The 21,573-nt window shown below is 45.8% G+C and overlaps 1 long non-coding RNA gene across 1 annotated transcript; it reads left to right on the forward strand.

The window, feature by feature from the left end:
* The first annotated feature begins 12,678 nt into the window (after window positions 1-12,678).
* On the forward strand, window positions 12,679-19,904 carry LOC142907135 (uncharacterized). Its single transcript, XR_012930826.1, has 2 exons — window positions 12,679-16,104; window positions 17,502-19,904. It is a non-coding gene; the product is annotated as an uncharacterized LOC142907135 (long non-coding RNA).
* Window positions 19,905-21,573: the final 1,669 nt, after the last annotated feature.

Here is a 21,573-nt window from a genome sequence, read left to right on the forward strand (position 1 = left end):
ACAATGAAAAAATATAACAACAAATAGAACAACAATGACAGCAACAAGAACAATAGCAACAATCAAAAGAACAAAAGCAACTACAATAACAACAATAATTAACAACATTAACAGCAATGACAACAATAATACAATATCAACCAATATCAAGAACAAGAACAACAATAGCAACAACACAGTAAGACCAATAACTACCATAACAATAACAGCAACACTAACACTAATAACATCCACAATAATAACAACAACAACCATACCAACCGTAAAATTACTACACGCGTATTTAACGCCTATATACACCTCATATAATATTAATAAAGACAAACACCCATTTGTTTAGTAGTAGGAGGCTGTCGCGACTGATATCCATAATACAGGGGGTTTTTTTGTTGGGTTAGATCATGTAAATATAAATGTGTCGTTAAACCTGCCACCACCCAACACAGCCCGATTAGTTATGGTTTGTCACCTAAACAAAACGTGGCCAATTAGTTACTTAGTTCAGCACTAACCAGTCTTTGTAGTGGAGATTTAACCCACTATCACATTTACCATTAGTAAGGGTTTGTCACGTAAACAAAACGTGGCCAATTAGTTACTTAGTTATAGTATAGTAGTATAGTAACTCGCAAATGTAAACCCAAATTGAAAATGTTGTAGTGGATTTACTCTCCAACACACACACACCGGTTAATGCTGAACTAAGTAACGAATTCATCCATTTTTTTGATTTAAAGCTTTCGTGACTGCAGTAATTCATATTCTTAGTTTTTTCGGTAAAGTCACGTTGAAGGGAAACAACAAAATAATAAAATATATATAAAACTAAAAAAATTCTCACGACGTTTCGACCATAACTCAAACGGTCGTTTCCCTTCAACGTGACTTTACCGAAAAAACTAAGAATATGAATTCATCCATGTTTTGTTTACACAACACAACCCTTTACTGATTGTGCTGCATCAGGTGGTGGCGGGTTTCACGACACAGAATTTACATTCAGGGGATCTAACACCAACAACAAAAAATCCTCCCTCTACTGTGGAAAAGACCCATTCTTTGTGGCCGAAAATTCAAACTGGTTGTAGAATGGCAGAGGTGGAGTTGGGGTTCCCCCCCCCCCATCACCTTTTTGGGGCCGAATATGAGCGGACATTTTTTTCACACCTAAATCATAACTGGATACCACTTGCAACAGCCCCAGACCTATAATTCAACACCCAACCGGACCGCCACCACTACAGCCGTAGTGTTTAGTAGTGTAGTGTATAGTAGGGTATAGTATAATGGTGTAGTGTATAGTATAGTGTATAGTAGTGCAGTGTTTTGTAGTGTATAGGAGTTTAAAGTAGTGTAGTGTATAGTAGTGTAGTGCTATGCATAGTGTCGTGTATAGTGGTGTAGTGTATAGTGGTGTAGTGTATAGTAGTGTAGTGTATAAGAGTGTAAAATAGTGTAACGTGTAGTAGTGTAGTGTATAGTAGTGTCATGTATAGTGTGGTGTATAGTAGTGTCGTGTATAGTGTAATGCATAGTGTATAGTGTAGTATATAGTAGTATACTGTAGTGTATATTAGTGTATAGTAGTGTAGTGTATAGGGTAATATATAGTAGTGAATAGTGTAGTGTACAGAAGTGTAGTGTATCGTGTAATGTATAGTAGTGTATAGTAGTGCAGTGTATAGAAGTGGAGTGTATAGGAGTGTAAAGTTACGTAATGTATAGTAGTGTAGTGTATATTGTCGTGTATTGTGTCCTGTATAGTGTAGTGTATAGTAGTGTAGTGTATAGTGTAGTGTATAGTAGTGTAGTGTATAGTAGTGTAGTGTATAGGAGTTTAAAGTAAATTTTGATTTAAAGCTTTCGTGACTGCAGGGATTCATATTTTTGGTTCTTTCGGTAAAGTCACGTAGAAGGGAAACAATAAAATAATAAAAATATAAAACAATATTGTTTTATATTTTATAAAATAATAAAAATATAAAACAATATTGTTTTAGATTTTCTAAAATAATAAAAATATAAAATAATATTGTTTTATATTTTTATTACTTTATTGTTTCCTTTCTACGTGACTTTACCGAAAGAACCAAGAATGAGTTTAAAGTAGTGTAGTGTATAGTGTCGTGTCTAGTACTGTCGTGTATAGTGTAGTGTATAGTAGTCAAGAGCAGTGTAGTGGAAAGTGTAATATATAGTAATGTAGTGTATAGTCGTGCAGTGTATAGTATTGTAGTGTATAGTAGTATATAGTGTAGTGTATAGCAGTGTAGTGCTTCCATAGAGCCTAATGTGTTCGCTTACCAACCATTCCCCCCGTTAACGATAAGCTGTTATAGGTACAGTAAACATGAATTAATTAATCGATTAACCGCGTTTTTTTCAATATTATGCGTTTATAATGTTTGTTAGTATATTTACGTATTAACATCGATTGTTAAATATGATAAAGTATGTTGTTTGGATTAAAAAGGGGGGTATAACCTTCAGTTGCCATCGGAACGAATTAAGCCCTTTAACGAGTATTTCCCTAGACTCGCTTAACGACCAAAATCACTCAGCCACCGGTTTATTAGATACCAATTACCCTCAGTTAAGAGGAGGTGGGGGTTCTACTTTAGTCCCTTGTTTATCCACGCTAATGACGGGAGAAGAAGGCCGCAGATAATTCAAAATGTTCGGATGAATCCAAAAATATATCACCACTTTCTGCGGATCTCTATGCCAAATAAAAAAAACACTGATATGTTTGTATAAATTATGTTTACTTTAGAGAAAATCGAGTTTGTTAATGACGAAAACAAGCATTTCTAGCCAAGAATGTATTGATCTTGTGGCGTGGATAACAGAGCCACATCCAATGAACAGCAATCAAACTCTGCCCACTGGGTGGATGACAGCAGAGCCAGGGGCAATCAGACAGCCATCAAACTCCGCCCCACTGTTGTGTAAAGATATTGCAACTACTGTAGTGTAGAGCAGGCGATCACGTTTGATTTCAGATTAACCGGAACATATTTTTCGATTTAAAGCTTTCGTGACTGCAGGGATTCATCTTCTTCTTATTATTATTTTATTATTTCCCTTCTACGTGACTTTACCGAAAGAACCGAGAAGCGGAACATATTTGTTCAGTTTTAAGCACATACCCACGTGTGACTTGTGAATTAACATTTCCAGTAATAACAATGTTGTATCACAGTTTTTTTAGGTTATTAATTTGGGCTTAAGGGAAAATCTACGGGGTTATTCATTCATGCAAATATATTAGGTGTGCGCGCGCGGTTAATCCGCAATTCGGATAAACCACCCGCGGATACATTGAGAGTCTGCCCGTATGCACAGTACCCCAATTAATGGTGACATTGGGTTTACGTTTTTTTTTTTGCCGTGTTACCGCTTATGAATCCTACAGTGAACCCCCTCCGTGGTTTCGACTTTACATTAACAGTTTCACTGACGGTGAATGCATTTACAATGACTTTCGCACGCGCGGGGAGTGCCAGTGTGAGCCGCTTAGACCCCGGCTTGGCATTTGGTTTACCTGGATGCGTCTTCTGCTTTTTTTGTGGCAGTGAATAGATCAATGCTTTGAACCTGTAATTCCAATATTCGATATATCGTATGGAAAAAGAGAATAGGTTTTTTTCCATTTCTTAACAACAGTTAGTGCTGAACTAAGTCACTTGTTACGTGACAAACTGTTACTGATTCTAGATTTGAAGCTTTCGCGACTGCAAGGATTGATACTCTTTAGTTCTATTCGGTAAAGTCACGTAGATAAAATAAAACAAAATAAAACAATTAAATCACGACGTTTCGGAGGCAACACAAGCCTCCGTCTTCAGGTGGAAAAGTCAACGCAGAATATCTGTGTTAGGAGCACAGTTCAGAGACGACCTTGGATTATATACAGGTTAAGGGAGGGGGGAGGAGTCAGTAAGGGGGCGTGGGTGGGTGGGAGGGCTGGGCTAAGCAGCCTTTTGATAGAATGCTGCGGGTAACACCCACTTCTCAAAGCTCACATCAAAGGGCCCCCCGGTGCAAGCTCACATCAAAGGGCTCACATCAAAGGGCCCCTCGATGTGAGCCCACATCAAAGGGTCCCCCGGTGTGAGCTCACATCAAAGGGCTCTCTGAACTGTGCTCCTAACACAGATATTCTGCGTTGACTTTTCCACCTGAAGACGGAGGCTTGTGTTGCCTCCGAAACGTCGTGATTTAATTATTTTCTTTTATTTTGTTTTATTTTATCTACGTGACTTTACCGAATAAAACCAAAGAGTATAAACTCTTACTGATTGGGCTGTGGTGTCGGGGTGGTGGTGGCGGGTTTATCGACACAGCAATTGTATTCTCGCGATCTAACTGAACAGAAAATCCCCCTCTATCGTGGAGTTATATTTCGGTCGCCAGTTCTTTTTTTCACGGAAATGGATGCAAATGTAACCGACTCACCCTATCCCTCCCCTCTCGTGATCATAACCAGGGGGCAGGCCGGCTAATAATGACAACAACAATAATAGACGAATTCGGAGGTGGTAAGCGGATACCCCCTGCGTTGTGTTCTGCCTTCCTCATGAGGATCGAGTGACTTCCACCTCTGAGGGACACCAGAGGGTTATGAAACGGCAACTCTTAATTTCAAAGTGTTCTGAGGATCATTCGTTAACCTATGATTATGACCAGATGCGCACCAATCGACGCCACGTTGTTACACAGCACCTCACTTGTCAATCCCTGTACAGCGTCCATCCAAATCTGAATAGGAGCCCTGTACCCTGATTTGATTACTCCATTGATAATTCTCCATGTGATTAATTCCATTAAGCCCATACCGGATACACAAGAAAAGAAGACATAGACGACCGGTTATAACCCGAGGGGTAAGGAGGTGGCGACTAATCCGCGCAAGTTTTGTCGTCTCAGACGGCCGTCCGCTCGACGAACTCCAGGATCCTCGAGAGCCTGGTGAACACCGCCGGCGAGCTGCACAAACCCCAGCTGCCCACGCCCGTCAGGTACCAGCGTCCGTCCACCTCCCTGCACAGCAGCGGGCTCGCCTGGTTCTACAACACACACACAAAGCACAGCAAAGATGTTAAAACACCAAACAGAAACCTTGTGCTAGAAATCTGTTTGGTGTTTTAACATCTTGACACCTCCTGGTTTATTGCCAGAAAGGGTCAAACCTATTCTTATATTTTGATACTGGCAATACTGTTGGGGTCAAGTGCTGTTAGCGAGCACCTATGAAGGCCTGCACTGTGGCACACACTGAGGGGGTAAGTTGGTCAGCACCACGCCCGGAAGTCTTTGTATCCCCAGTGGTGACGTTTACTGCACACTGCATCAGGTACTAATTTTAGGCTGAGTCCACCTAGGGGAGGCCCAGCATCGGTTCAGACCATCGAACTCAGGCTGCGGGATTCGTAGCGTGGTGTGCTAACCGCTACGCCACCGCTCGTACGGTGTGAAAGAAGTTGAACATACATACATAGATTCAGTCACAGACCCATAGACTCACACAGAGACCGACAGACTCACACAGAGACCCACAGACTCACACAGAGACCCACAGACTCACACAGAGACCGACAGACTCACACAGATACCCACAGACTCACACAGAGACCGACAGACTCACACAGAGACACATAGTTTGTTGTCCTTCACCCCCACACCTCCGATTAGCCACGGTTGCCTACGTACGGTGGTGCGAAGATAGGTTCAACGTACGTACATAGATTCGCACGGAGACCCACAGATTCACACAACAACCCATAGTTTGTTGTCCTTCCCCTCCTCCCGTGCCTCTGATTAGCCATGGTTGGCTACGCATGTACGTTGCGAAGAGAAGTTCAGCCCCACGTACTAACGTGCAGTACGTACAAACCCATCCTTTCCGCTCACCGAGCAAAATTGATTGGAGGCACAGATCATCCTGCTGGTGACGGCGCTGGAGCTGTGGGCGACTCGGCATTCCTCCTGGTCCACGATGCTCACGCTTCGCACGACCTGCGAACCTGGAACGCGACGGAAGGAAAGACGAAAGGAACGCGTCCTACAGACCGTGCGATGCGCCCGCTCACGTTTTTTTCCCCGCGAGGCGCGGACTTCCCCGCGGGTGAAAGATTGCCCCCCCCCCCCCCCGTGGGTTCACGCGATGCCGTCGGGCTACGAAAGCCAAAACAGGTGGAGGGCGACCGATGTCGTCGGGTGCGGGGGAGGAGCGAATAATGAATGAAAATGATGTTGCATTGAGAGTTTGTTGCCGTTCTCACCGAAACCTCCGATTCGCCGTGATTGGCTACGTGCGGCACGGAATAAGTTCAACCATGTACGTGTACGTAGAGCCTAATCACAGTCTTATGATGTTGCGTGTTTCCATAACGCGACGACCAACCTCCGCCCGCGATGAATAGTTTTACCGTCTTGAATGGACGCGATGGAGCAGGACTTCCCAGGCAGTGGATTTGGCTCACGCCTGTCCGGGAGGCAAGCCGGCCTGACGGCATCCGAAAGTGGAATGGCGTCGCTCAGCTGCACCAGCGCAGCGTCATAGTCGGAGGTCGTGGCGTTGAACTTAGGATGCAGGTGGATGGCGGCGAGGGGTCGGAAGTCGCTGTTGTTGAAGGTTGCCCGCCAGTCGCCAGGCAGGGCGGACCTGCGGTGCATTCACAGTTTTTGACGAGTGTCCAAAAAAACATATTTATTATACAGGTTTTTGTTGGGTAAGAACGCGTAAATATATAAATTCGTTGTTAAATCTGCCACCACCCGACACAGCCAATTAGTAAGGTTTGTCACGTAAATAGAATTTGCCAATTCGTTACTAGTCCAGCATACCGGTGTGTTGGCGACCAAAGCCACAACATTTACAATCTGAGCATGAAGTGTAGCCAGTAATTGCAACTAGCTTCATCAGACGACAGCCAAATTTGTGGAGAAATGTTCCCGTTTCGTTCCTTAAATAGGGGGGTAGATGTGATGGCATCACTTGTGAGCCATCAATTTGCTTGGTCATGACCGTAGACATAGGTGTATATATTTACAGTGCAAGTTTGTGAAACCCTCAGGATGTTTCACATATTTTACACATTTTAAAGCTAAAATTGTATTAGATATTAATCTAAGTCCTAATAATTGATAAAGATAACTCGGTTAAACAAATGACACAAAAACATGGTACTCTTTCAATATTTATTCATCCTCAAATTATTCTACATTCAATAAGTACGGTGTGTGAAAAAGTACGTGACCCCTTTAGATTCAGTAACTGGTGACACCCCCCCCATGAGTAGCAATGACTGCAGCTAAGCGTTTCCTGTAACCCGTTGGTCAGTCTCTCTAGCATTGTATTTGGTGCATTCCTCCTTCCAGAATTTCTTCAAATCGGTTACATTTGAGGAGTTGCCTCGAAGGGACAGCTCGCTTCACGTCCTGCCACAACATTGTCGATCTGCTTGGTTTGTGTAGCAGCATTGCCTTGCTGCAAGACCCACTTTTGGTTCGGCTTCAGCTCACGGACAGATGACCATTGCATTCTCCTCTATATTCTTCTGATGCAATGCAGAATTCACGGTTGTGTCGGAGACTGTACAGAGAAAGTGCTAGGAGGTACGCTTTTAAGATAATTAGGAACAGGTGGCCAGAAGGTACTGTACCCATTATTCAATAAAGAACACACGTGTTGTAGTAGAGTGGTGGGGGGGGGGGCTGAGCGAGTATATAAGCGGAGCAAGGCCCGCAGTCAGGGCGCTTGCTTGGGAACTAATCGACGACCAAGGTGAATGACATCGGGCCCGACCGATCGTGGACAACTAGGAGGAAACCATCGGACGGACTGATAACCATAGTCGTTACACTCGAGGTTGTAAATACGTTAACTAGAAAAAAAGTTTCTACTTCCACAAAATTGACATCTCAAAGGAGCTCCTTTACACTGATGGCAGCGGTGGGATTCTGTCTACGGTGTCCCCTAAGAAGAGCCAGAGAGCAGCTTAACTGGAGGAAGAGGCGTCATCCCTAAGCGCCCCAGTTCCCGGAGATCCGGAACTCGGTGGGAGCCAGACCCCATTGGCAGCTATGTTCCCGAAGGGGGTGGAGGCCCCGCCATGGACCAGGAAACTGCAATTGCTGAAACAGGAGAGCCTGAAGCAGATAGCTCAAAGACTGGACTGCCTTACCTCGTCAATTGATTGGTTGCTAACAACGATCATCGAGGAGAGAGATGGACAAGGAGCCGACACTGCACAGCCTAAAGTCCGAGAAGCTGATGTCTCCGAGCCGGGGAAGCTGCTATTTCCCACCGATCGCTGAGTCAACATCGTTGGGCCGGAAGACGGAGTTGCTGCCTCCCCTCGCCGCGTGGTCAGTCGAGATGCTGGAGATGGAGGTGGAGCTGCAGCCTCCCCTCACTACGCGGCGTGCTGAAACGCTGGAACTGGAGCTGCTGAATCCCCTCGCAGCGCAGCAGGCTGGGGCCAAGCAACCATCCTGGTTTCTGTCATGAGCTGCATAGCCGACCTCGATGGATGCGCGGCCTCATCCAAGGGAGTGGCCTTGTGCTTCTGATTGTGCCGGAAAGCGACCAGACTTCAATGTGGCTTGCGAAATGCACCCGAGCATATGGGGAGGCAAGAGCACCATTTCAGCTGGCGGCACAGGTGACAGAAACGATGGAGACCGGAGGAGCCAGAGGTGCCAATGAAACTGACAGGAGCAACTATGTGGAAACCATCGGGGCTGACTGATAGCCGTTGTTACGCTCGAGGTTGTAAATACGTTCACTAGAAATACAGTTTCTACTTCCACAAAATGGACGTCTCAAAGGAGATAACGTTACAGTTGTATCAATGATGGCATTCTGTCCACGTCCTGAGGCAGTAAAGCAGCTCTAAACCATCATATTCCCACCAGCATGCTTGATGGTTGGGGTGAGTTTATTCTGTTCGAAAGCAGTGTTTGGTTTTCACGAAACATAACGCTTCTTATTGATACCAAACACTTATACCTTTGACTCGTCTGTCGACAGAACATTGTTCCAGAAGTTTTGTGGATCACCTTACGTGCGCTTTGGCGAACTTCAGACGGGCAGCAATGTTCTTTTTTAAGAGCGGTGGTTTTCTCCTTGCTGTCCTTCCATGAACACCATTCTTGTTCAGTCTTTTTTTCTGATAGTTGAGTCATGAACACTCACATTAGTGAAGGTGAGAGTGACCTGCGCATCCTTGGATGTTTCTCTGGGGTTCTTTGTGACTTCCTTGAGAGATGTGGTAAGACGACCGCTCCTCATTAGAGTGACTGTGGTCTTGAACTTTCTCCATTCGTAGACTTTTCTGTCTGACAGTGGATTAGCGGAGCCCCAAATCCTTAAAATTGTTTCATAACCCTTTCTGGACTGATGATCATCAATAACTCTTTTTCTGAGGTCCTCAGACATTTATTTTGATTGTGGCATGACTTGTGTCCACATACCTGTATGGTGACGTCCAAACTTACAACGTCTCTGAACTTCATATAGGGTGGGAGCCTCCCAAACTCACCCCTGAAGATCTATCTAATTATTGAAACACCTGATTCTAATGATTCCTTTCATTGAGCTCATAAAACCAGGGGGTTGCTTTACTTGATTCGAAGCTTTCGTGACTGCAGGAATTACTCTTTGGTTCTTTCGGTAAAGTCACGTAGAAAATAAAATCAAATAATAGTAGAATACGACGTTTCGGTTGCAAAACAAGCAACCATCATCAGGTAAGAATGAATGATAAAACACAGACACGGGGACAGTATAGGCAGATACATATGCATAGAGAGACACACACAAAGACACACAGAGCGAGACACACACCAAGATAATTAACGCATCATTTTATGTCAAAAGAAATGGAATTGGTTAATATAAACCCGTTTTGATATTTAAAAAGAGACCGATAGGAATACCATTGATGACTCACACCATGAAACTCTGTGAAAGGATCATACAAAGGAGACTGAGGAAGCTGGTGAATATTGCCGAGAGTCAATTTGGATTCAGACAGGGAAGGCCAACAATGGATGCAATATTTGCACAGAGAGTATTGATGGAGAAGTTCAGAGAGAAGAAACGGGACTTCATGCGGTGTTTATTGATCTAGAAAAAGCATACGACAAGGTGCCTAGAGAGCTCATCTGGTGGTGAATGAGAAGAAGAGGTATATGTACAGCTGATCCAGGATATCTACTGTATGAAGGAGGGAAAATGCATTTGCGAAGCAGCTGTGGAGTGTCGGAGAGCTTTCAAGTCAAAGTGGGAGTGAAACAAGGTTCCACCCTGAGCCCCTTCCTTTTCATTCTGGTGCTGGACACGCTTACCAGAGATATTCAGAGGGAGCCCCCCCTGGTGAATGCTGTTTGCAGATGACATTGTGCGATGCGGTGAAGGCAGAGCGGTAGTGGAAGATGATTTGAAGAGCTGGGTGCACAAGATTGAAGGGAATGGGTTGAGGATCAGTCGGACAGAGACTGAGTATATGGTGGCAAATTTCAGTGGAAATAATGCAGAAGGAAGATTACAAATTAGAAGTGACCAGTTAATGAAGATGCACGAGTTTAAGTACCTGGGCGCAACGATGTATGCTGATGGATAACTAGAAGGTGAGATGAGAACAAGAAGAAGGGCTGGATGGCTGAAATGGCGAGAGATGACCGGCGTGGTGCGCGATAAGAGGGTCCCATTTCGGTTGAAGGGAAAAGTGTACAAGACGGTGGCGAGGCCGGTGATGTTGTATGGGGCCGAGTGCTGGGACACAAGAAAGAGGGAGGACCAAGCTATGGCAGTCACAGAGATGAGGATGTTGCGATGGATGGTGGGTTTAACAAGGAAGGACAAGGGGGTAAGAACTGAAGAAGTGAAGAGGAAGACTCAAGCTGTTAGGAATCACAGAGAAGATGAGAGAGAAAAGCCTGGTGTGGTTCGGTCATGTCGAGAGACAACATTATGTGGGTCAGAAGGTGCACGTGATGCAATCGTAAGGAAAGAGATCAAGAGGAAGGCAGAAGAAGAGGTGGGGCAATGTGGTGCGATCAGACCTTGGTGGCCTGAGGAGTGGAAAGAGTGATGGCACAGGACAGGGCAGTGTGAAGAAGGTTGGAAAGACAGCGGACCCCACATGATTGGGACAAGTGCGTGGAAAAAGAAGACCGATTGTGATTCAAGAAGGCTATCGTGGTAAAACGATGGAATTTCCGTACTGATTATTGGGGGTTCACAAACGTTTTTTTGGCACTGTACAGTGAGGGAAAAAGTATTTGATCCCCTGCTGATTTTGTACGTTTGCCCACTGACAAAGAAATGATCAGTCTATAATTTTAATGGTAGGTTTATTTGAACAGTGAGAGACAAAATAACAACAAGAAAATACTGAAAAACGCATGTCAAAAATGTTATAAATTGATTTGCATTTTAATCAGGGAAATAAGTATTTGACCCCCTCACAATCAGAAAGATTTCTGGCTCCCAGGTGTCTTTTATACAGGTAACGAGCTGAGATTAGGAGCACACTCTTAAAGGGAGTGCTCCTAATCTCAGCTTGTTACCTGTATAAAAGACACCTGTCCACAGAAGCAATCAATCAATCAGATTCCAAACTCTCCACCATGGCCAAGACCAAAAAGCTCTCCAAGGATGTCAGGGACAAGATTGTAGACCTACACAAGGCTGGAATGGGCTACAAGACCATTGCCAAGCAGCTTGGTGAGAAGGTGACAACAGTTGGTGCGATTATTCGCAAATGGAAGAAACACAAAAGAACTGTCAATCTCCCTCGGCCTGGGGCTCCATGCAAGATCTCACCTCGTGGAGTTGCAATGATCATGACAACGGTGAAGAATCAGCCCAGAACTACACGGGAGGATCTTGTCAATGATCTTAAGGCAGCTGGGACCATAGTCACCAAGAAAACAATTGGTAACACACTACGCCATGAAGGACTGAAATCCTGCAGTGCCCACAAGGTCCCCATGCTCAAGAAAGCACATATACATGCCCATCTGAAGTTTGCCAATGAACATCTGAATGATTCAGAGGACAACTGGGTGAAAGTGTTGTGGCCATATGAGACCAAAATGGAGCTCTTTGGCATCAACTCAACTCGCCGTGTTGGAGGAGGAGGAATGCTGCCTATGACCCCAAGAACACCATCCCCACCGTCAAACATAGAGGTGGAAACATTATGCTTTGGGGGTGTTTTTCTGCTAAGGGGACAGGACAACTTCACCACATCAAAGGGACGATGGACGGGGCCATGTACCGTCAAGTCTTGGGTGAGAACCTCCTTCCCTCAGCCAGGGCATTGAAAGTGGGTCGCGGATGGGTATTCCAGCATTACAATGACCCAAAACACACGGCCAAGGCAACAAAGGAGTGGCTCAAGAAGAAGCACATTAAGGTCCTGGAGTGGCCTAGCCAGTCTCCAGACCTTAATCCCATAGAAAATCTGTAGAGGGAGCTGAAGGTTCGAGTTGCCAAACGTCAGCCTCAAAACCTTAATGACTTGGAGAAGATCTGCAAAGAGGAGTGGGACAAAATCCCTCCTGAGATGTGTGCAAATCTGGTGGCCATCTACAGGAAACGTCTGACCTCTGTGATTGCCAACAAGGGTTTTGCCACCAAGTACTAAGTCATGTTTTGCAGAGGGGTCAAATACTTATTTCCCTCATTAAAATGCAAATCAATTTATAACATTTTTGACATGCGTTTTTCTGGATTTTGTTGTTGTTATTCTGTCTCTCACTGTTCAAATAAACCTACCATTAAAATTATAGACTGATCATTTCTTTGTCAGTGGGCAAATGTACAAAATCAGCAGGAAATCAAATTCTTTTTTCCCTCACTGTATATGGCAGCGGTCAAAGTGGTGAGATTTTTTTTAACTCCCTCCCCTGGTACACAGGAGGACATGGGTTCGATCTCGGACAATGATTACTACTCTCTATTTGAAGTTTGAGTCTCTCTCTCTCTCATCACAGTGGTTAGGAGATGTTAACTACCTCGCCTAGTACACAGGAGGATAGTGGGTTCGATCCCAGCCCTAATGATACCTGCTGCTGTGTATTTGAAGTTTGCATCTCCTTTTCTCTCATCACAGTGGCTAGGATATGTTAACTACCTCGCCTGGTATACACGAAGTCGTGGGTTCAATACTGGCCATACCAATGCTTGCTGCTATATATTAGGAGTCTGCATGTCTCTCTTCCTGTGGTCGCGTGGATTTTTCTCCGGGTCTTCCGTGTTTAAAATTATTATTTTATTATTACACGCTTGTATTTAAGTCACTCTGTTGTTGTATCCTCAAATCTTGTAACTCAATTTTAACCCACTTCCCAATGTGGTATCGACTGCAATCTTGGTATACTTATGTCATACTGATGACAATACTATATTCTATCATTAAAAATAAAAATATATATATTTTAAACATTATTTTTTATTAGTTATGTTTCGCCTTGGGTCTAATGCTCCACGCTCAACTAACGTTGGCTGTAAATCACCACGGGTCCCCTTACGTCGTGGCAAGCTTCGTGGCCACTTCCTGGAGTCGTGGAGTTCTGCCATTACTCGTACGGTACATTTCATGAAAGCCTGCTTTTAAAAAAAAAGTATTTTTAAGTATTACTTATTTTTCCTCCGCATTTAAAATCAACCTCATCAGGCGTTCAGCGTATTTGGCTTCTGCTATGAATTTCCACGCGATGATGATGATGATGACGATGACATCAGCCACTTCGTGATGGCCTGGTCGTTTATGAATTAAGCCACTGCATCGCAGCTTAGTGGGGCTGTACCCACTGGTAAAATGAAAAATCGTTGTTTAATAGTTTAACACTTAGTAGTAGTCGTGGCTTGAGCGACCAATATTATTAAATAATAAGGTTTTTGTTGGGTTAGATTGTGTAAATATAAATGCGTGTCGTTAAACACACCACGACGACCCGTCACACACACACAATTAGTCGCATGACGAAGCTTCTGCTGATTGGTGTTGTAATTTGTGGTGAAACGATACGTTAACTAGAATTGTAAATGTTGCAGTGGGTTTACTCTCCAATACACGCACACCGGTTAGTGCTGAACTCAGTAACTAATTGTCACGATTAAAAAAATAAGTAAAATATTTCGATTTAAAGCTTTCGTGACTGCAAGGATTCATCTTCTTTGGTTCTTTCGGTAAAGTCACCACGTAGAATGAGAATAAAATAATAAATTGATAAAATAAAATAACACAATAATATTCTCACGACGTTTCGGCCACAACACAAGCGGCCTTCATCAGGTGAAGGGACGAGACTGTCTGGAGGACAGCGCTGGAGTGAAAAAGCCACGCTCAGATTGCGAACTTTAAGCGCTGTCCTCCAGACAGTCTCGTCCCTTCACCTGATGAAGGCCGCTTGTGTTGTGGCCGAAACGTCGTGATAATATTATTGTGTTATTTTATTTTATCAACTTATTATTTTATTCTCATTCTACGTGACTTTACCGAATGAACCAAAGAAGAAGTAAAATATAAAAAAATATATGATTTATAATAAAATAATATAGAAGAATAATACAAATTGACACGAATGGAATACATATAAAAAGGTGAAATTCATAAAACAATGATTAAATTTTTAAAATAAAAATAATAAACACATTTTTTTCGAACAAATTTGGCGTCAAAAATATATTTTTTTAAAGTCACCACTCACGTGCCACTGAAACAAGACGCGCTGGTGAGGAGCCACTGCGCGTTGAGAAGCGCCGAGTCGCACCGAGAGCCGTTCCCGCTGATGCTTTGCAGCTGAGCAAGCCACGGTTGCGTTTGCCCCGCCGTTTCCACTCCACAGTCTGTGCCGGGGAAGGGGGGGGGGGTGGTGATAGTGATCGACGTATAAGAGAGAGATCTGTGTGTAGGTGTCTTTGTGTCTGTGTGTCTGTGTGTGTGTGGCTGTGTAGCGGTTAGCACGCTGCGCTATAAACCTGGCGACTCGGGTTCGATTCCCGCTCACGGCCAACACCAGTGACGATTATCTGAACCGGTCCTGGGCCTCCCCTAGGTCGACTCAGCCTAAAAATGAGCACCTGGTGCGGTGGATAAAAACATTGCCACTGGGGAGACTAAGGCGGTCGGGCGTGGTGCTGGCCACCCACCCCCTCGTGTGCCGTTCCGGCCTTCATAGGTGCTCGCTAACAGCACTTGCCCCTACAGTCTGTCAAGGCTATACAGGGGATCTTTGTCTTTTTGTGTCTTTGTGTGGCTGTGTGTCTCTGTGTGTGTCTCTGAGTGTCTCTGTGTGTTTCTCTGCATGTGTGCCGGACGGTAACGCTGAGGCTGCGGTGCCTCAAATATTGGAAGAAGAAGACACCCCCTGTGAGTGGCTTGCTGAGGTGCGATCTGTTGAGGAAGAACAGAAGGCGACTCAGAGTCTGAGACCAGAAAAAGCACCGGGCAGAGATGATCTCCCAAGCGAAATGCTGAGGGAGGGTGGCGTTTGTGCACAGAATGCCCTACATGACATCATAACAACAGTCTGGACTACTCGACGGGTTCCGCAGGATTGCAAGGATGCCCTGGTGGTCCCTTTCTTGAAGACAAATACAGGGGCATCTCCCTCCTCAGTGTGCCAGGAAAGGTCCTGGCAGGGATTATTCAACATCGCCTTGCCAGGCACGCTGAAGAGAGGCTTGCGGAGCCCCAATATTGTTTCCGGAAAGAGCAGTCTTGCACAGATGCCACCAGAGGTGTAGGAAATTCCAACAAGACCTACATCTCTGCTTTATTGACCTGGTCAAGGCCTATGATACCATTAGCAGGCATGGGCTCTGGGTTGTTATTCGTGCTTTCAGAGTCCCTCACTCTCTGCTCACAATCATTAAGGACCTTCATGATGGTGAGCATGCCCGGGTAAAACTATTTTAATCTGGTTCCAATGCAATGGGAGGCTGATCCATAACCGGGCGCGGTCAAGGGATGCCTCCTTATTGGTCAACAATGCTAGGTATGCCGATGATCTGGTGATTGCTGTTCACTCAGGGGAGGAGTTGGAAGTGCTGCTGCTGAACCTGGAGTGTGCCACGAAGAGGTGAGGCCTTACCATCAGCCCCACAAAAACTAAGCACCTGCCTGGGTATGTTTTACCATCAGACACTCCATCCCCACAACGCCCAATTGGTGATGGGGCAGTTGTGGAGAGAGTGGAGAGTTTTCCATACCTGGAGAGTGTACTCATCACCAGCTCCGGTTTGATAAGACGTCTCACTCCGAATCAGTTGAGCGGCATTATATTTTCATTATGTGCAAAATGCTGTGTAAAAGCTACGTGGTCTGTCACTACACATGAAGCTTTGGGTCTTCTCGGACACGGTCATGCCCTCCCTTCTCTCCGCTTGTGAAATGTGGACCCCCTTAACGGAAAATCTTCGCCGGTTATTAACATTTAGGCTGGCCTGCCTATCATCCATCTAGGATTTAACCAGGCTGGCTTGTGTGAGGAGCTCACAACTCCTTGTAAAATCTGGACAAATTCACATCGTTGAGCTGCTCCAGCATGCAAAGCTGCGTTGGCTGGGTCATGTAGCCCGCATGCCCAGCCACCGCATGAATAAAGAGCTTTTGTTCAGCCAGATAGAGGGGGCTAAAACGGGGCGGCATGGGCTAGAGAAGATATGGAGCTGAGTGGACTTGGCGATGAGTGGTACCAGCGGTGTGAAGATTGGACTCTGTGGAGGAGGCTCATGAAGGACGCTACTGGGCAGTTGGAGGCAGTCGCCCTCCAGCAACAGAGGGCAGAAGAGCGACGCTCACAACAACGAGTGGAGCGCCATGCAGCCCAAAACACAGCAAGTTGGCACAGTAGGGGGCACAGGCGGTGCATCGGACAGTCATCTCAGTCAGTCGACCCATAGCATCTGGGTCTGCCCCGTGACCTCACATGGCATTACAGAGCTTGCCACAATTGCCATGGTGACGTCAGCGACCACTTAGTGACGAATGGGGGTTGTTGTGTGTGTGTGTATTTGGGTTGGGAGCAGTCATAGGTGCTCGTTACCGGCACTTGCTCCGACAGTCTATTCAGGCAATGTGGGATATATTTGTCTTAGTCTTTGCCGGGAACGGTGGCATAGCAGTTTGCGTGCTGCCCTACGAACCCGGCTGCAATCTGAGTTCGATTACCGCGCATGGCGAACACTGGTCACGATTATCTGAGTACCTGGTGCAGTGTGTAAACATCGCCACTCGGGGAGACGAAAAAAGCGGCTGGACGTGGGTGCTGGCCACCCACCTCCTTGTGTGTCGTGCCGTCCTTCATGGGTGCTACTCGCTAACAGCACTTGCCCCAACAGTCTGCTAGAGGCTATACGTGGAATCTGACTATTTTTGTGTATCGTGTTGACACAGTAGGGGGCACAGGTGGTGCATCTACTACTCATTAAGTCAGTATATCCATGGGCCTGTCCTGTGACCTCCTCCTGCACCTAGGCCGGCACAGCAGTCAACACATGGCACCTGCTGGGTCTGTCCCGTGACCTGCCAGCGGGCGTTCGACACGTCACGTGGCCTTAACGTGCACCGGGCCTGGCAAAAGCGCCGTGGTGACATATCCACCAATTATCAGCAAATGGCGTTGGTTGTTGTGTATTTAACTTCTTTTGCACCGTACGTAGCCAACCGTGCTAATCGGAGGTGCGGGGGGAAGGGCAACAAACTATGGGTCTCTGTGTGAATCTATGGGTCTCTGTGTGAGTCTAGGGGTCTCTGCGTGAGTCTATGTGTCTCTGTGTGAGTCTATTTGTCTCTGTGTGAGTCTATGGGTCTCTGTGTGAGTCTATGGGCATATGTGTGAGTCTATGTGTGTATGTGTGAGTCTATGGGTCTCTGTGTGAGTCTATGGGTCCCTGTGTGAGTCTATGGGTCTCTGTGTGAGTCTATGGGTCTCTGTGTGAGTCTATGGTTCTCTGTGTGAGTCTATGGGTATCTGTGTGAGTCTGTGGGTCTCTGTGTGAGTCTATGGGTCTCTGTGTGAGTCTATGGGTCTCTGTGTGAGTCTATGGGTCTCTGTGTGAGTCTATGGGTCTCTGTTTGAGTCTATGGGTCTCTGTGTGAGTCTGTGGGTCTCTGTGTGAGTCTATGAGTCTCTGTGTGAGTCTATGGGTATCTGTGTGAGTCTATGTGTCACTGTGTGAGTCTATGGGTCTCTGTGTGAGTCTATGGGTCTCTGTGTGAGTCTATGCGTCTCTGTGTGAGTCTATGGGTCTCTGTTTGAGTCTATGGGTCTCTGTGTGAGTCTATGGGTCTCTGTTTGAGTCTATGGGTCTCTATGTGAGTCTGAGTCTCTCTGTGAGTGTATGGGTCTCTGTTTGAGTCTATGTGTCACTGTGTGAGTCTATGGGTCTCTGTGTGAGTCTATGGGTCTCTGTGTGAGTCTATGCGTCTCTGTGTGAGTCTATGGGTCTCTGTTTGAGTCTATGGGTCTCTGTGTGAGTCTATGGGTCTCTGTTTGAGTATATGGGTCTCTATGTGAGTCTGAGTCTCTCTGTGAGTGTATGGGTCTCTGTTTGAGTCTATGTGTCACTGTGTGAGTCTATGGGTCTCTGTTTGAGTCTATGGGTCTCTGTGCGAATCTATGTGTCTCTGTTTGAGTCTATGGGTCTCTATGTGAGTCTGAGTCTCTCTGTGAATCTATGGGTCTCTTTGTGAGTCTATGGGTCTCCGTGTGAGTTTATGGGTATCTGTGTGAGTCTATGGGTCTCCGTGTGAGTCTATGGGTCTCTGTGTGAGTCTATGGGGCTCCGTGTGAGTCTATGGGTCTCTGTTTGAGTCATAGGTGTGCTTCTCGCTAACAATTACAACGACTGGTGCGAAGTGGCCCACGGCTGCCCTCGCAAGCTGGGTATGAAGCTGCGTGATGTCTACGCTTCCAAGCCGGGCAGGGCGCCCTCCCTGGCTGATACCGCAGGCGGTGCCGACCGTCAAATGCGGCGCCTCCCCCTTGCGATGTCGTTTGAAAAGAGAGGGGGGGAGGCCGTTGTTTTTTGCCGGGCTTCGTGGTGAAAAATTTGAAAGCGTTTAAAAAAAATGTTCTGTTGGGAAAAAAAAAACTCTCCCAACGGCAACGTCGCCCCGTCCTGTGTTGAAGCTGCTGCCAACTGTGTCTGTGAAACACGGCGGAATTGTGATCAGCCTTGCAACTACCAAACGTACTGGATTGGTATTACTATTACCTGCAGGTCTGTGTGTGTGTGTACTATTGTGCCTGCATGATTGGCAGGCTGTGTAGGTGTCTGTTCTTTATTCTTCCAGTCTAAGGCTGTCTCTTCTTAGTGCTCTGTCCACGTCTCTTCTTCACTGTCATGCCAAGTCTCCGAAATTCTGCCAAGTTAAAATCTCACCCGGGTGCTACGGTGGCACGCTTTCACTACACCTCCTGAAGTCTCTTTCCCCCCCTCCCAAATGAAGTTTCAAACTCCTCTCGGCAGACAGCCCTAGACACGGACCTGGGCGTGTAGCTACAAGATAAGAGCCGTGTGTGCTCCTTTGAAAGGTCGAGTCTTGCTATTTTGGTGATTTCGAAAAGTTTTTTGGTTTGGCCATGTTTGTTTGTTGTAGTACGGAGTTAGACTGATGGCTTTAATCTTAGTTGTCTTGTGGTTGTTGTTGTTTGACTTGCATCCCACTGGGATTTTTGCACACAGCGTTGGTGTACGGTGCTATTTCAGGAATATCTTGATGGTTTTTTTCCTGGATTTTCTGTTTGCACAGTCACATAGTCACTTTAAGATGTTTTCTTGTTCGTATTTTAGTTTTTTGTTTGTTGTGGTTGCACCCGATTCAAGAGCCGAATGGCTCACAGGGCTATACCAAATAAATGCAAACTGAAACTGAGTCTGTGGATCCCTGTGTGAATCTATAGGTCATCCGTGTGAGTCTATGGGTCTCTGTGTGAGTCTATTGATCCCTGTGTGAATCTGTGGATCTCTATGTGAATCTGTGGGTTGTTGTGTGAGTATATGGGTCTCTGTGTGAGTTTATGGGTATCTGTGTGAGTCTGTGGGTCTCTGTGTGAGTCTATGGGTGTGCGTGTGAGTCTATAGGTCTCTGTGTGAGTCTATGGGTCCCTGTGTGAATATGTGGATCTCTATGTGAATCTGTGGGTTGTTGTGTGAGCATATGGGTCTCCGTGTGAGTCTATGGGTGTCCGTGTGAGTCTATAGGTCTCTGTGTGAGTCTATGGGTCCCTGTGTGAATCTGTGGATCTCTATGTGAATCTGTGGTTTGTTGTGTGAGTCTATGGGTCTCCGTGTGAGTCTATGGGTCTCTGTGTGAGTTTATGGGTATCTGTGTGAGTCTATGGGTCTCTGTGCGAGTTTATGGGTATCTGTGTGAGTCTATGGTTCTCTGAGTGAGTCTATGGGTCTCTGTGAGAGTCTATGGGTCTCCGTGTGAGTCTATGGGTCTCTGTGTGAGTCTACGGGTCTCTGTGTGAGTCTAAGAGTATCTGCTTGAGTCTGTGGGTCTATGTGTGAGTCTATGGGTCTCCGTGTAAGTCTATGGGTCTCTGTGTGAGTCTACGGGTCTCCGTGTGAGTCTATGGGTCTCTGTGTGAGTCTACTGATCTCTGTGTGAGTCTATGGGTCTCTGAGTGAGCCTATGGGTCTCCGTGTGAGTCTATGGGTCTCTATGTGAGTCTACGGGTCTCTGTGTGAGTCTATGGGTCTCTGTGTGAGTATATGGGTCTCTGTTTTAGCCTATGGGTCTCTGAGTGAGTCTATGGGTCTCTGTGAGAGTCTATGGGTCTCTGTGTGAGTCTATGGGTCTCTGTGTGAGTCTATGGGTCTCTGTGTGAGTCTATGGGTCTCTGTGTGAGTCTATGGGTCTCTGTGTGAGTCTATGGGTCTCTGAGTGAGTCTATGGGTCTCTGTGAGAGTCTATGGGTCTCCGTGTGAGTCTATGGGTCTCTGTGTGAGTCTATGGGTCTCTGTGTGAGTCTATGGGTCTCTGTGTGAGTCTATGGGTCTCTGTGTGAGTCTACGGGTATCTGTGTGAGTCTAAGAGTATCTGTTTGAGTGTGAGTCAATGGAACAACGTGTTCACGATAATTTCCACTGCATTGTTGTCCAGTAAACTGTGCGCGCCCACGATGTTCACTCGTGTGAGCATTTCAGCACTCAGCGAGAGGGTTGGATATGCGATGTGGTAAGCGCATCCTCTACTGAACTCAAGAAAAGTTAAAACAATCCTTAATAGAGGTGTTCTGTGTCAGATCGTGCAAATGTAAATGCGTCATTAAACCCGCCTACACCCGACACAGCCCAATCAGTAAGGGTTTGTAACGTAAACAAAATGTGCCAATTAGTTACTTAGTTCAGGACTCACCCATGTGTGTGTGTTTTAGAGTAATCCCACGACAACATTTACAATCAGGAAGGGCTTGTTACATACGCAAAACTTGGCCAATTAGTTACTCTCCAACGCACACACACAAACACTGGTTAGTGCTGAGCTAAGTTGCTACTTGGGCACATTTTGTTCGGTGACAAACATCCTGTCGCTT

The sequence above is a fragment of the Petromyzon marinus genome, chromosome 75, assembly GCF_048934315.1.
Source record: "Petromyzon marinus isolate PM22_M1 ecotype Great Lakes invasive population chromosome 75, UKy_Petmar_22M1.pri1.0, whole genome shotgun sequence".
NCBI classification, from domain to species: domain Eukaryota; kingdom Metazoa; phylum Chordata; class Hyperoartia; order Petromyzontiformes; family Petromyzontidae; genus Petromyzon; species Petromyzon marinus.